At 41.8% G+C, this 14,146-nt stretch overlaps 1 protein-coding gene across 2 annotated transcripts in view; it reads left to right on the forward strand.

Moving 5' to 3' along the window:
- KIF1C (kinesin family member 1C) overlaps positions 1-14,146 on the forward strand; it is a 199,345-nt gene that overhangs the window by 24,850 nt on the left and 160,349 nt on the right. The gene's annotated exons all lie outside the window — the stretch shown is intronic.

Here is a 14,146-nt window from a genome sequence, read left to right on the forward strand (position 1 = left end):
ATTTCCTGTGTATGCAGGAAATGAAGGTCTCACACCCTTTTGAGTAACACAGTCTATGCATTTCTCCATTTACCAGCATCTGCACTTATCTGAATGCCGGTGGCCAGTTGCTTACTGTAAAGATCCTGGATCACCTTAGAATCACGATGTCCCAGGCGGCGGTGCCAGATTTCCAGACTACATTTACCATCATTCTTCCTTACTTGCGCCATATGTGAGGCTTCACCTGAAATGTTCAGTTTATAAACATCATTATGCATAAAAGCTTCAGCATACACTTCATCATTTTTAGAGATTGTGCACTTACTGTTTTCAAAATGAATCGCAAATCCCTTCTTATCTAATGTAGATACACTAAGCATATTGCAAACTGCTTGGGGAATATACAAGACATCACTTACAGGAATTTCTGTAACTTCATTAGACACTTTGCATTTTAAGAATCCAATACCTTTTGCTTGGATCTTAGCAGTCCCTGCGTTTGCAGTTTTAAGAATACCTTCCTCTGGACACATTTCCTGAAAGAAATCTTTACAATTGGTTAAATGGCATGTGCTCCCTGAATCCAAAATCCAAGTACTTTCATTTGAATTATTATTTACCATAGTCAAAGATTTTTCTGCCATTAGAAAGCCCTTGTGTTTATCTTTGTCCTTCATACATTTCCTGGTTTGAAAATTCTTTAGTTCCATTGGCTTAGGTGAGCTAGAGGGAGTGTTTTGTGTTTCCTTACACCATTTAGATACATGTCCCTCCTTTCCACATGAGTAGCAAATCAGCTTGCCCTTGGGTGGAGTTTTCCCATAGCTCCGCCTTCCTCTGTTCTTTGCCAAGAAATTTGTTTCATTTCTCTCTGACTGACTTTGAGAACACATCTCCTCAGAATCATTTATTATGCATTCCTGCCTTAGTTTTGATGTTGCCTGTTCAAAAGATTGCCCTTCAATGGCCTCATTTACAGACCTAAAAACATCAAACTTCTTTGATAGTGAGGTAAAAAGAAATGCTCTTTTCAATGCATCACACATGGGAATTCCAGAAAGTTCTAACTTTTGAAATGAAGACATAAGATGCATAATGTGATCATTACATTTACTTTTATCCCTTAATTTGGTTTCATTCAACTCTGCCAACCAAATTGGTTGCTGCTTTGCATATGTAGTTGCATACATAGTTCTCAGTTTATATAAAATGTCCTTTGGTGTATCTTTTCCCTCCACTAATATGGCTTGTTTCTCTGAGAGAGCTTCCAAAAGCATGCACTTCACATAATAGTTTGCATTGTCCCATTCAGCCATATTTTCAGCTGTTCTGTCTTGGTCTAAGCATATATTTAATCCTTTTGCTCGAAGGAGACATATGAATCTTAGTTCCCACTGCCGATAATTAAACTCAGTTAATTTAGGCACCTTGAGAGAATAGAAAAATGGTGAATTTCTTCCCTCAGCCATTTTCTTAGCCTTCTGTCTGCTGTGTGGGGGGAGAGAGAGACAGACTGAATCTTTCCTTTAAAACTTAAGAGAAAAATGTGGCCTTTTTTTCTGCCTGGTAATATTTCTCTTCTTTTTTCAATTCCTGGCCCTGGGCCCATAACCCTTTTGTTGGATTATTTGTAGTAAATAATTAGCAGATTTTAGTACACACAGCTTCAGCTTTAGAAATGTTAATTTCTTTCTTCATCTCTCTCTCATTCACCCCTGAATAATTCACTGCTGAGTCACTTTAAAGTTGAAGTAACAAAACATCTGTTTACTCACAGTTTGTAGTTAGATTATAATCAGACAGGCTTATATATACATATTACTATACATTTGTATTATCAGCTCCTTCCATGTGCTTAGATGGTAATGGATGCTCACACCACCATAGATCCTCTCAGGTTAGGAGAGATCATGAGCTCCATGTGCTCCATGTGCTGCATGTGCTGCATCTAACCCCCACAGGAAGTTGCATAGCTGTGTGACCTCTCTAAGTAATTCACATCAGAGGTCACAGAGTAATCACAGAGAAATAATAGGTGACAGGCAATGCATGTAAAAATACAATTACATTCCAACAATAATGCCTCAGGCCACCAATAAGAGCCAACCTCATCAGTGATGTCACAATGGCTTGATTGTCCTATACTTGGCTCACTTTTATTACATAGCTCTTTGAGCAGGGACTGTCTTTCTTCTATGTTTGTGCAGCGCTGCGTACGCCTTGTAGCGCTATAGAAATGCTAAATAGTAGTAGTAGTAGTAGTAGTCTCTTGTAATCAGAGGTGATATTGTGATGTCATAATGCCTCAGGCCACCAATAAGAGCCAACCTCATCAGTGATGTCACAATGGCTTGATTGTCCTATACTTGGCTCACTTTTATTACATAGCTCTTTGAGCAGGGACTGTCTTTCTTCTATGTTTGTGCAGCGCTGCGTACGCCTTGTAGCGCTATAGAAGTGATAAGTAGTAGTAGTAGTCTCTTGTAACCAGAGCTAATATTGTGATGTCATAATGCCTCAGGCCACCAATAAGAGCCAACCTCATCAGTGATGTCACAATGGCTTGATTGTCCTATACTTGGCTCACTTTTATTACATAGCTCTTTGAGCAGGGACTGTCTTTCTTCTATGTTTGTGCAGCGCTGCGTACGCCTTGTAGCGCTATAGAAATGCTAAATAGTAGTAGTAGTAGTAGTCTCTTGTAATCAGAGGTGATATTGTGATGTCATAATGCCTCAGGCCACCAATAAGAGCCAACCTCATCAGTAATGTCACAATGGCTTGATTGTCCTATACTTGGCTCACTTTTATTACATAGCTCTTTGAGCAGGGTCTGTCTTTCTTCTATGTTTGTGCAGCGCTGCGTACGCCTTGTAGCGCTATAGAAATGCTAAATAGTAGTAGTAGTAGTAGAAAGGCAAATTGAAACTAAGTGTTATCAAAATACATTTCAAAAGGAAGGAATACATGGTGTGTATATGAAACAAACATACTCATACATATATGAATGGCAATATAACAGTACCTTTGTCTAAATAGAAAAAGCCTGTTTGGCTAGATGTATATTGCTGTATAAGCAAGCGGAAGGAGGTAGTTAGAGCATTTATACAGCTCAGCAAATGTGACTTCACATAAAGTGACTTAGTATAAAGTGAATACTATAATTAGCATATTGCAACTTCCCAAATATGATCTAGTATGAAATGAATACTGTATGCATCAAACAGACACCTTCATGAAAATGAAGCTGACAAACTCTAAACAAAAAAAAAATAACAACAAGCTTTTTCTATTTAGACAAAGGTACTGTTATATTGCCATTCAAATATGTATGAGTATGTTTGTTTCATATACACACCATGTATTCCTTCCTTTTGAAATGTATTTTGATAACACTTAGTTTCAGTTTGCATTTCATAGTCATTTTGGCTTTAACCATATGACCATGTTATAGTTTTCTTGTTGGACAATCCTAATGTCTACTGATTACGCATATACATCTTACTTTTTAGTCTAGAGATTTTATGTGTGTCTGTTTTATGCATTATATGTATTTATGTAATATTTTAATTATATCAATTTTAGTTTTGTTGCAATTTATTTTAAATCTGTTATTGGTTTATTATGTTGTTTATGTTAAATACTAGACTTTGAGCCCGTAAAAACGGGCTATTATAGGGAGGGGGGGTTGAAAGGCCCGCCCCCACCGCCGAGTTCGCCGCTGCCCCTCCCCCTCCGAGTTCGCGCCCCCACCACCGAGCCGTCACCACCCACCTTCCACCCGGCCGGGCCCTCGCTCCGCTATTGAAACAGCGAGGGTCCGGGAACGCAGCACTGAGCTCTGCTGAGCTGCTGACGTCGGCCTTCGTTCTTCTTCTCTGCCTGCAGCTGCCTGTCCCGCCCTCGTGTGACGTAACGTCGTCGAGGGCGGGACAGAGGCAGAGAAGAAGAAGGAAGGGCGATGTCGGCAGCTCAGCAGAGCTCAGTGCTGCGTTCCCGGACCCTCGCTGTTTCAATAGTGGAGCGAGGGCCCGACCGGGTAGAAGGTAGGTGGCGGCGGCAACTCGGGTGGGGGGAGCGTTAGACGGCAGTGTCCCTCCCTCAGCAATGCGCAGTACAGACCCTCTGTGTTCCGCCCCCCGTCATCACGTATTGACGCGGGGGCGGGGCAGAGAAGGTCTCTACTGCGCATTTGCGAGTGAGTACGGTCACTCGCCGTTTATATGTTTGATAGACCCCTGACGCAGGCGCTGTGCGCCAAAACACAGCCCATGTCGGGTTCACGTTGGCAATTTTGCTTTTAAATAAAAAGAACTGTGTCCCATTTTTGAAGGCTCCTGGTTCTTTCTGCTGTATTTTGGGCTTTGTTTTGGACTTTGGACCCTCTCTGTGTTGTGAAATTACATCTTACTAACAGTAGCTCTGCAAGTTAATTGTTCAGTACTCTGGAATGCATACCATGCAATCCAGGTGATTTGCTACTCTTGAATTTGTCAAATTGCCCTATTACATCTTCCAGGTTTACAGAGATTTGTTTCAGTTTCTTTGACTCATCAGCATTGAATACCATTTCTGGCACTGGTGTCTCTGCCATGTCTTCCTCGGTGAAGACCGAAGCAAAGAATTTATTTAATCTCTCCGCTATGGCCTTGTCTTCCGTGCATGCCCCCTTTACCCCTCAGTCATCTAGCTGCCCAACTGATTCTTTTACTGGCTTCTTGATTCTAATATACCTAAAAAAAAGTTTTTACTGTGTCGTTTTGCCTCCAATACAATCTTCTTTTCAAAGTCTCCCTTGGCCTTCTTTATCAGCGCTTTGCATTTGACTTCCCATTCCTTATGTTGTTTCTTATTATTTTCAGTTAGATTTTCTTTTAGCTCTAATAGCTTCCTTCACCTTGCTTTTTAACCATGCTGTCTGCCGGCCTTCTTTCCTCCTTTTTTTAAATACATGGAATATATCTGGACTGGGCTTCCAGGATGGTATTTTTGAATAACAGTCAAGCCTGATGTAAACTTTTGATCTTTGCAGCTGCTGCTCTAAGGTTTTTGACCATTCTCCTCATTTTATTATAGTCTTCCTTTTGAAAATCAAATGCTAACATATTGGTTTTCCTGTGTGTACTTCAGAGATTATATTGAATCTGATCATGTTATGATCACTGTTGTCAAGTGGCTGTAGCACCATTACCTCCTGTATCACATCATGCACTCCATCAAGGACTAGGTCTATAATTGTTCCCCCTCATGTTGGTTCCTGAACCAGCTGCTCCATAAAGCAGTCTTTGATTTCATCAAGGGACTTTACTTTCTTCGCATGCCCTGACGGTAAATTACATTTACCCAGTTAGTATTGGGATAATTGAAATCGCCCATTATTATTGTGTTACTCAGTGTGTTAGCTTCTATAATTTCTGATAACATTTCTGCATCGGTCTGTTTGTTCTGGCTAGATGGACAGTAGTACACTCCTATCACTATCTTTTTCCCCCTCCACCAATTCGGTTTAGTCTATGAGTACCATATAATTTGTACCCTGGTATGACGGTGTCATCACTTGCTGATTAAGTAGGAAGACGACTGGGTCCCATGGGATCTTTGCTCCAGCCAGTGAGAAATCTGGGCTTGGACAGCCATCCAAAATGCTACTATTTTCTATCAAGTCCACCAAATACACCTAATCGTGCCCTGCTCCTTAACACAGTGTCAGCATGTCCGTACAACCACTGGAAGTCAAGTCTCACTGGAGTCAAGTGACATCTATACAGCACTTTTACAACATTCTCCTTCAGATTCCCTGGCCTCGGTCCCTTAGCCAAGGCAAATTCTTTAGCCTTCCAAATGCTTTTATTGTATTGAACCTTCAGTTCTGTCTCCCATTTCTATCTGTGCACCAGAGTAACTAGAACACTATCCCTTAGATGTCTAAATACCGCCGTAATTAACCATCTGGTAACTACAGAGTCCTCAGAAGTCCTCCAAAAAAGCCTCCTCCCAGAATAACCTAGCCTTTTTAGATGGGGTAAAAAGCAAACGGATCAACTGTAGATAAGCAAAATAATCTGAGAGTGGTAAATTATATGTATGAGCAAGAGTCTCAAAGGAATAAAACTTGACATCCTCCACCAACTGCCCCCCCCCCACAAAAAATAAGCCCCTGCCCCCCCCCCCCACAAAAAATAAGCCCCTTCTCTGCCCAATTAGGAAGGATTCTAGCATACAATCCAGGCACAATCAACAAACATGACACTTTAGTTCTATAGAGAGAGCAAAGCATCAGGATCCTTGTACATCATATCTTAATAATGAAAAGTTGTACATATCATTGGACCTGGCAGTCCGATTAATAGCTTACTACTACTACTTAACATTTCTAGAGCGCTACTAGGGTTACGCAGCGCTGTACAGTTTAACAAAGAAGGACAGTCCCTGCTCGAAGGAGCTTACAATCTAAAGGACAAAATGTCAAGTTGGGGCAGTCAAGATTTCCTGAATAGCTTACTACATTAGGAACCCCCATACCACCCTGTTTCCTATCCTGATAGAGAATGCTTCTAGGGAGTCTCGGTCGCTTGTTGTGCCAAATGAACATAATCAGTCAATCTTGAAGAGAAGTAATCCAGACTTGAGATATCACAGTAGAGAGCATCTGAAACAAATACATCAATCTAGGTAACACATTCATCTTCAAGGTTGCATTCCTACCAAACCGGGAAGGGTCTAAAGATTCCCAACACTCCAAATCCAAATGAATGTCCGGCAATAGTGAGGATTAATTTGCCTTAAACAAATCCCAATAGGCCATTGTAATTCTTCCTCATATACCTAATTCTGGAGCTAACCCAGTGAAAAGCAAATGATGAGCATAAACTCTATAATATTGCTAGTGGTATACCCAAGCAAAAGCCTCCATTTTGGAAAGGTTGATCTTAAAACCCCAAAGAACAGCATATTCCTGAATCTCCTTAAACAAATTGGGCAAGGAAAATAATGACCTAGTCAAAGTAAGTAACGTCGTCTGCAAACAGAGAAATCTTAAAATGTTCTCTCCCTAACTCTACTCCTATAGCATCCGGGTTATCACGAATGGCCACTGACAGGGGCTTCATCATCAGAGCAAACAATAAAGGTGAGAAAGGACAGCCCTGTCAGGTGCTACCTGTCAAACCGAACATAGAGGAGTTACCTCATTTACCCGGACATAGGCCCTAGGACCAGAGTACAATATCTGAACCCATTCCTGAAAAAGGGGCCAAAACCAAATCTTTCCAAGACACTATACAAGAAATCCCAGTGCACATGAAGTAATTTGTAAAAACTTCTCTAATTGCTGAAGTAGTCGTCAATAGATCACTGTTTGGAGCCCTCATTTTCAGTATTGTCCTTTCAATCTAAAACCTATGCAATTTATAAGCCAACTGGGAACTAATCTTGTTTCTAGAGACTCATACTTCTCACTTTCAGCCTGGAATTAACAAACTCCAAGTGTTCGGTATATTTATTTTTCAAATGCAAACGAGCCTTTTGAAGCTCCTCCACAGAGCCGGTGTGCTTATGAAGCCCCTCAAACTTTTTATGTTGCTAATAGTTGATATCCCTGTCATGTTCTCTTTTCAAGCAGGAAGCCTGCAGTAGAAAATGCCCCCTTGTTACTGCTTTCAATGCGTCTCACACCGTCCCAACTGAAGGGCCAGAGTACCTATTAAGTTCAATATATTCCTTAAAAAGCAGACTATAGGAATTTTTAACATCCTCTTTCGTCAGAAGAGTATTATTAAATGTCCATAACTTCTGTCTCTGCTCCTCTCTGAAATCCTATCAGGGAGCATGGTCTGACAATGTTGTATTCCCAATAGACGAAGATCCATCTCGGTCAGCAATAAGCTTATCCGCATAACTGTAGTCAATCCTAGAGTAACTACCACGTGGGGGCGAGTAATAAGTATAGTTGCGGGCATTCAGATTCTGCAAATGCCAAACATCTAACACCATAATGTCCTCCATAACCTTCTGCAAACCACTCATTAATTTAAGATCTTCCCGGGTGGGTAGCTTTATAGAATGCTTTATCTATGCAGTGATATACTTAGGTATGCATTTATGTTTTACCTTCTATAATAGAGTTTACGTTTTAGCGAAGCTGTACAATTTCATTTTATATTTTAAATGGCTGGATCAATATTTATTTATCCATTTATTTATGTATATATTTATGCTTCTCCTGCTGCTCAGTCCTCTGCAGTAGTCTGAATGCACGACCTAACAAACTTCCAGAAATCATTAAAAACCAATTTGTTCGAAAAGGCATACCATAACGATCCAACCTAAACACCTGATCCCTGCAACACAATGAAACTTGTACCAGAACTGGACAAAACTTAACTTTCTCCTTGACTACCTAATTTACTCTGTCACTTATGAACTTTAACGCAATACCACTCTGTATTTCTCAAACAGGAATTGGCTATCGCCATCACGGTACTATGTAAACCACTTTGAGCCTGCAAATAGGTGGGACAATGTGGGGTAAAAATGCAACAAACAAATTTTGTTCATATGACAGTGATATGTATGAGCAATGGGGTAGTTTGCTTTGAAGAAAGAAATCCATATTAACATTTATACATTTTTTGCAAATCTTTTTTAATTGTACATATGCATTTTTATTGTATATATGTATATACAATAAAAATGTATGTACAATTAAAAATGATGTGCAAAAGCCATAAATGTAGAATATGCTTTTCATTGATGATACATTTGTTAATATATGTTGCTTTAACAATAAGAACATGTATATTTTTGTTTCAATGTTGTGTTTCAATAAAGATGCATACACAAGGAATTCCCTTGTATCCTGTTACCCATGTGTTTGCTTTTAAGACATTTTAAGATGCTTTTCAATTCACTTATGGTTTTTTTTAATCTTTCCATGTTTATATTTTGTTTGTGTAGGTTGCATTTTTTAATTAGATTTTTGAATTGTTGATTGCTGTATTGTAGGGTTTCTCAACACAGTCCTCAGGACACACCTAGAGGGGCAATTTCGAACGGGGACGACCATCTCTAAGTGCACCCAACTCTAAGGATGATGCCGTGAAGGGGCAGAGCAACGTGTATTATCGAAACAAGATGGACGTCCATCTTTCTTTTCGATAATACGGTGGGAGACGCCCAAATCTTGACATTTAGGTTGACCTTAGAGATGGTCGTCCTCGGTTTTCGGCGATAATGGAAACCAAAGACGTCTATCTTAAAAACGTCCAAATCCAAGCCCTTTGGTCGTGGGAGGAGCCAGCATTTGTAGTGCACTGGTCCCCCTCACATGCCAGGACACCAACCGGGCACCCTAGGGGTCACTGCAGTGGACTTCAGAAATTGCTCCCAGGTTCATAGCTCCCTTACCTTGGGTGCTGAGCCCCCCAGGTCCGCCTGCCTGAAGTACACTGCACCCACTACAACTGCTCCAGGGACCTGTATACTGCTGCGATGGACCTGAGTATGGCATTTGAGGCTAGCATAGAGGCTGGCAAAGTATTTTTAAACTTGTTTTTTTTATGGTGGGAGGGGGTTGGTGACCACTAGGGGAGTAAGGGGAGGTCATCCCCGATTCCCTCCGGTGGTCATCTGGTCAGTTCGGGCACCTTGTTGAGGCTTGGTCATGAAAAAAAACGGACCAAGTCGGCCAAGTGCTTGTCAGGGATGCCCTTCTTTTTTCTATTATCGGCCGAGGACGACCATCTCCTAATCATGCTCCAGTCCCGCCTTCGCTACCCTGCTGACACGCCCCTGTGAACTTTGGTTGTCCCCGCTACGGAAAGCAGTCGAGGGTTTCAAAAAAATCAGCTTTCGATTTATGCTGATTTGGACGACCTTGTGAGAAGGACACCCATCTCCCGATTTGTGTTGAAAGATGGGCGTCCTTCTCTTTCGAAAATAAGCGTGCTAGCCAGTTAGGGTTTCAGGATACCCACAATGAAAGCGTGAGAGATTTGCATACAATGGAAGTAGTGCATGCAAATTTATCTCATGCATATTCATTGTGAGTATCCTGAAAACCTGAGTGGCTAGGTGTATCCCGAGGACTGGGTTGAGAACCCCTGTTTTATTGTGATGTTTCATTGATTTGTATTTTAGGTTCCTAATGCAGACTTTGTAGCTGAAACATGGCCGTGTGGAGTCGCTTGAAGATTTACAATTAAAATACTTTAAGCTATTGCTGTCGCCTCCACTGTGTTCTTCTTTCTCAGGTTCTATTCTCCATCACTGTTAGAGTTAGTGATGATGTGTTTTCACGTGCTCTAGCTGCTTCCTTCCTCTGCCAGCTCTATCCCATCTGCTCATGCTCTGTTTCATCATCTCTTCAGCTGGTTCCACCTTCACTTCTGGGACATTTTTTAGTCCTGTATTCCACAACTCCTGGAGAGTTTACGGTACAATCTTTACTGATATTAGGCTTTGGACTGTGATGACCACCCCGAATGAAAACAGCCAAACAATATTTCAGGTTGTCTGCCTTGTAAGCTCCATAAACTTTCTTTCTCTTTAGTGTGGCAGATGAAAGATCTATGTATAATTGAATTTTATGTTCCTCCCGGGGGGGGAGGACGGCACTAATCCAGCACCAGGGCTGCCACATAAAGGTAGCAAATTGATGTCCTACAGCTTATTTTTTTGAGGGGGATCCTACAGCCCTGTAGACCCTCTGTTTGTATCTGTGCCTCACACTGTCTTAATGTCACAGCACAAATCTTCAAAGCCAGTGCTTCACAGTCTGGTGTGCTGGCCCCTCAGGTAGGCCTCTTATGTACAGGTTGCCAATGCCTTGCCGTAGGTACTCTATTTTATGCATGCTCTTTGTTTGTACTCTCTCGAACACTACAAGGATTCAGCTCAGAATGGGAGCCTCGTGTTTAGGCAGCTGCTTCGGATCATCATGTTATTCTTTTAGGGCTATAAGTAAATTAAGAGGGGAAACTACTGTTCTGAATCAGAGCCCCATGTGAGCATCAGACTAATACTTGTAATTATGTACGTAGCACAAACATCTGAAGGGCAGATCTTCGTGAGAATGCCATGCTTGTGTGTCATGGAGGGATGTGTGTGTATAATATATAAATATATAAAATTTACTTAACTCTTAAAATGTATTTATATATAGTTTGTTGAAGTGTCAATACCAGGTGATCAGTTGGAGAAACAGAATTGGAAAAGATCATGAAGTATCAGGATTTACAGATTGAAACTGGTAGAATCTGGAAAAAGAAATCAATGATGATGCCAGAGCCCCGATTCCTTAGCGTCTATCTACTCTATTCAGCACAAGTGGATGTTGTTACTTCCAGCAGGTGGAGGTAGAGAAAACTGAATACTACCATAGACCTCATCAGTATAAGCTAATGGTGCTCCCTGGAACAATCCAATATTTTTCTCTACCTCTAGCAGGTGGGCCCTTAGGGGGCACTTGTTCTTTGGCGAAAACTTAAACTGGTGAAGGATGTGGGAGAGGTGCACCCTCTCTGTCTCCCTGAGCTGAAGCAAAAAGGTGCTCAGTGATCCCTGCCTCTAGAGGGGCTGACCGCTTTAGGTCAGCCAGGTGCTCTCTGGCCTAAGCAGTGGGGCAGAGTAGATCCTTCTAGCCGGACCTCCTTTTGTGGCCACAAAAGGGCTGCAGCCTCAGGTGGGTGCACCAGGCACCTCGCTGGTTCCGGTGGGAGGCAGGCTATCTCTCTTCTGAGATGAGTGGGTCCACATCACCTCAGATCAATGGGTGCTGGAGGTGATCAAGAAAGGGTACTCCCTTGAGTTCACCCGCCCGATTCTCGCCATCTTCATGGCTTCTTTATGTGGCTCGGTCCTAAAGTGGCAGGCTGTCGCTTTTACTCTGCAGCATCTGTGTGATTTAGGGGCAGTTGAACCTATCCCGCCATCAGAGTGTGGACTGGGATGATAATTCATTTATTTCATGGTCTCAATCCTATCCTATCCTGGACCTCAAAGAGTGAATGCTTGTCTGCGAGCCCAGCATTTCCATATGGAAACTCTCTGCTCTGTGATCGCCTCGGTCCATTTGGGGGAGTTTTTGACCTCGGACCTCATGGAGGCATATCTACACATGCCCATTACAAGAGATATCTGCACTTCTGTGTACTGGGGTGGCACTTTCAGTATTGGACCTTGCCTTTTGGCTTGGCTATGATGCCCCGCACCATTTCTAAGGTGATGGCTGCACATCTGTAGGGCCAGGCCGTTCAAGTTCATTCCTACCTGTGTCAGCTCAACTGTGGAATCCAGTTTGGTTATTGCTCAGGTTATTTCCCTTCTGGAGTCTCTGGGCAGGGTTGTGAACCAGCCCAAGAGCCATCTGGTTCTGTCTCAGTCTCTGGAGTACCTCGAAGTCTGCTTTGACACTACCCAAGGGATGGTGTTTCTTCCAGAGGATCAGGCAGAGAAGCTGCAGGTGCAGAACTGCAGGTTGTGCGAGCTCCTGATGTCTGGAACTATTTATAGCTCCATGGCTGCAACTCTGGAGGTGGTGCCTTGGGCAAGAGCTCATATGTGTGACAACATCACACCATTTTTGCAAAAACTTAACTGGCTCCCAGTACAATACAGGGCTAAATTTAAAACTGTCTGATCTTTAAGGCCCTTAAAAGAAATGGCCCCAAGTACCTGAAGAATAGGATGATCCTCTATACACCTGCAAGGACACTAAGGTCCTCCCGAAGAGTATCCCTAAGCACACCCTCTCCAAAAGACATTACACAATGTGATACTCGCAAATGAGCCTACTTTGGAGTAGTCCCCACACTCTGGAATGCACTCCCTGAAAGACTGCTTAACACAAGACTATCTCTACTTTAGGAAGCAGGTGAAAGCTTGACTCTTCAACCAGGCCTTTAATGGAAGAAGTAACTAGTTAGTCTCACTCCCCCTCTCGCACACAAGGAATGACATGGACTGTACATATTGCTGCAGGACATGTTTATCCAATCCTACCCTGGCTGCGATGATATTTAACCATCTCTCTGACCTCATGTGCAACTTTCTTTAAATTAGTCACCTTGCTTTCTAACTCCTCTTACTCTCTTACTTATCTATATGTTTCTTCTTATACCCTACACCGTCAATTAAAATGTTATATTACATATTGTGTTGACATTATAAGTAGTATACTATGCCATAGTTTGTATTTTGATTGTTTTTTTACTGCTATAATTGTCTATTGCTCATGTTTGATTTATTCTTATTGTACACCACCTTGAGTGAATTCCTTCAAAAAGGTGGTAAATACTGTTTATGACCTCTGCAGTGGGCCCTGTTATCCTGGTGGGCTCCAGCCTCTTAGGACTTCCATCGCCCTCTGCCTCTTTCGCCCAAGATCACGAAGTACCAGGATTTACAGATTGAAATTGATACATCTGGAAAGTGAAATCAGTGGTAATACCAAAGACCTAATTATTATTGATAGCCATGCCACAAAGTAATATAGAGAACTTAGTACTGCTTAAGCTGGAGGGACTACCTGCTGCAAAATTTTGCCTTAGTTAGAACTGCCCTGTATTCTGACTATAGGTGATGGCTTTTCAAGGCTTGATTTAAAAAAAAAAAAAAAAAAAAAATATATATATATATATACACACACCCCCACCCCCCTTCCAGTGAGTCACCAGTATTGGTTTCTAAAATAGCTACTTGATACTTCACTAAATTTATGACTACAGCATAGCAAGCGGAGAATAAGATATGGTAATAATATCAGCAAAGAGAACACGTAGCTGTTTTATCTAACTTCCAGGTGCTGGGACTGAACCAAGCTCCTGCAAAAAGGACAGGTTTATTCTGACCCCTAAATCCCATACTTCTTCTCAAATTGACTGGCATTAGGTGCTGGGACTGAACCAAGCTCCTGCAAAAAGGACAGGTTTATTCTGACCCCTAAATCCCATACTTCTTCTCAAATTGACTGGCATTAGGTGCTGGGACTGAACCAAGCTCCTGCAAAAAGGACAGGTTTATTCTGACCCCTAAATCCCATACTTCTTCTCAAATTGACTGGCGTTAGGTGAGAAACCTACCTGATATTGTCTAAAATTTTTAAGGCTTGTTGCTTAATCAATTTAATTAGCACTGGGAAACCTCTCTTTCTGTCTTTCTTTCTTTC

Source organism: Microcaecilia unicolor, chromosome 14 (genome assembly GCF_901765095.1).
Source record: "Microcaecilia unicolor chromosome 14, aMicUni1.1, whole genome shotgun sequence".
In the NCBI taxonomy this organism is placed as follows: Eukaryota; Metazoa; Chordata; class Amphibia; order Gymnophiona; family Siphonopidae; genus Microcaecilia; species Microcaecilia unicolor.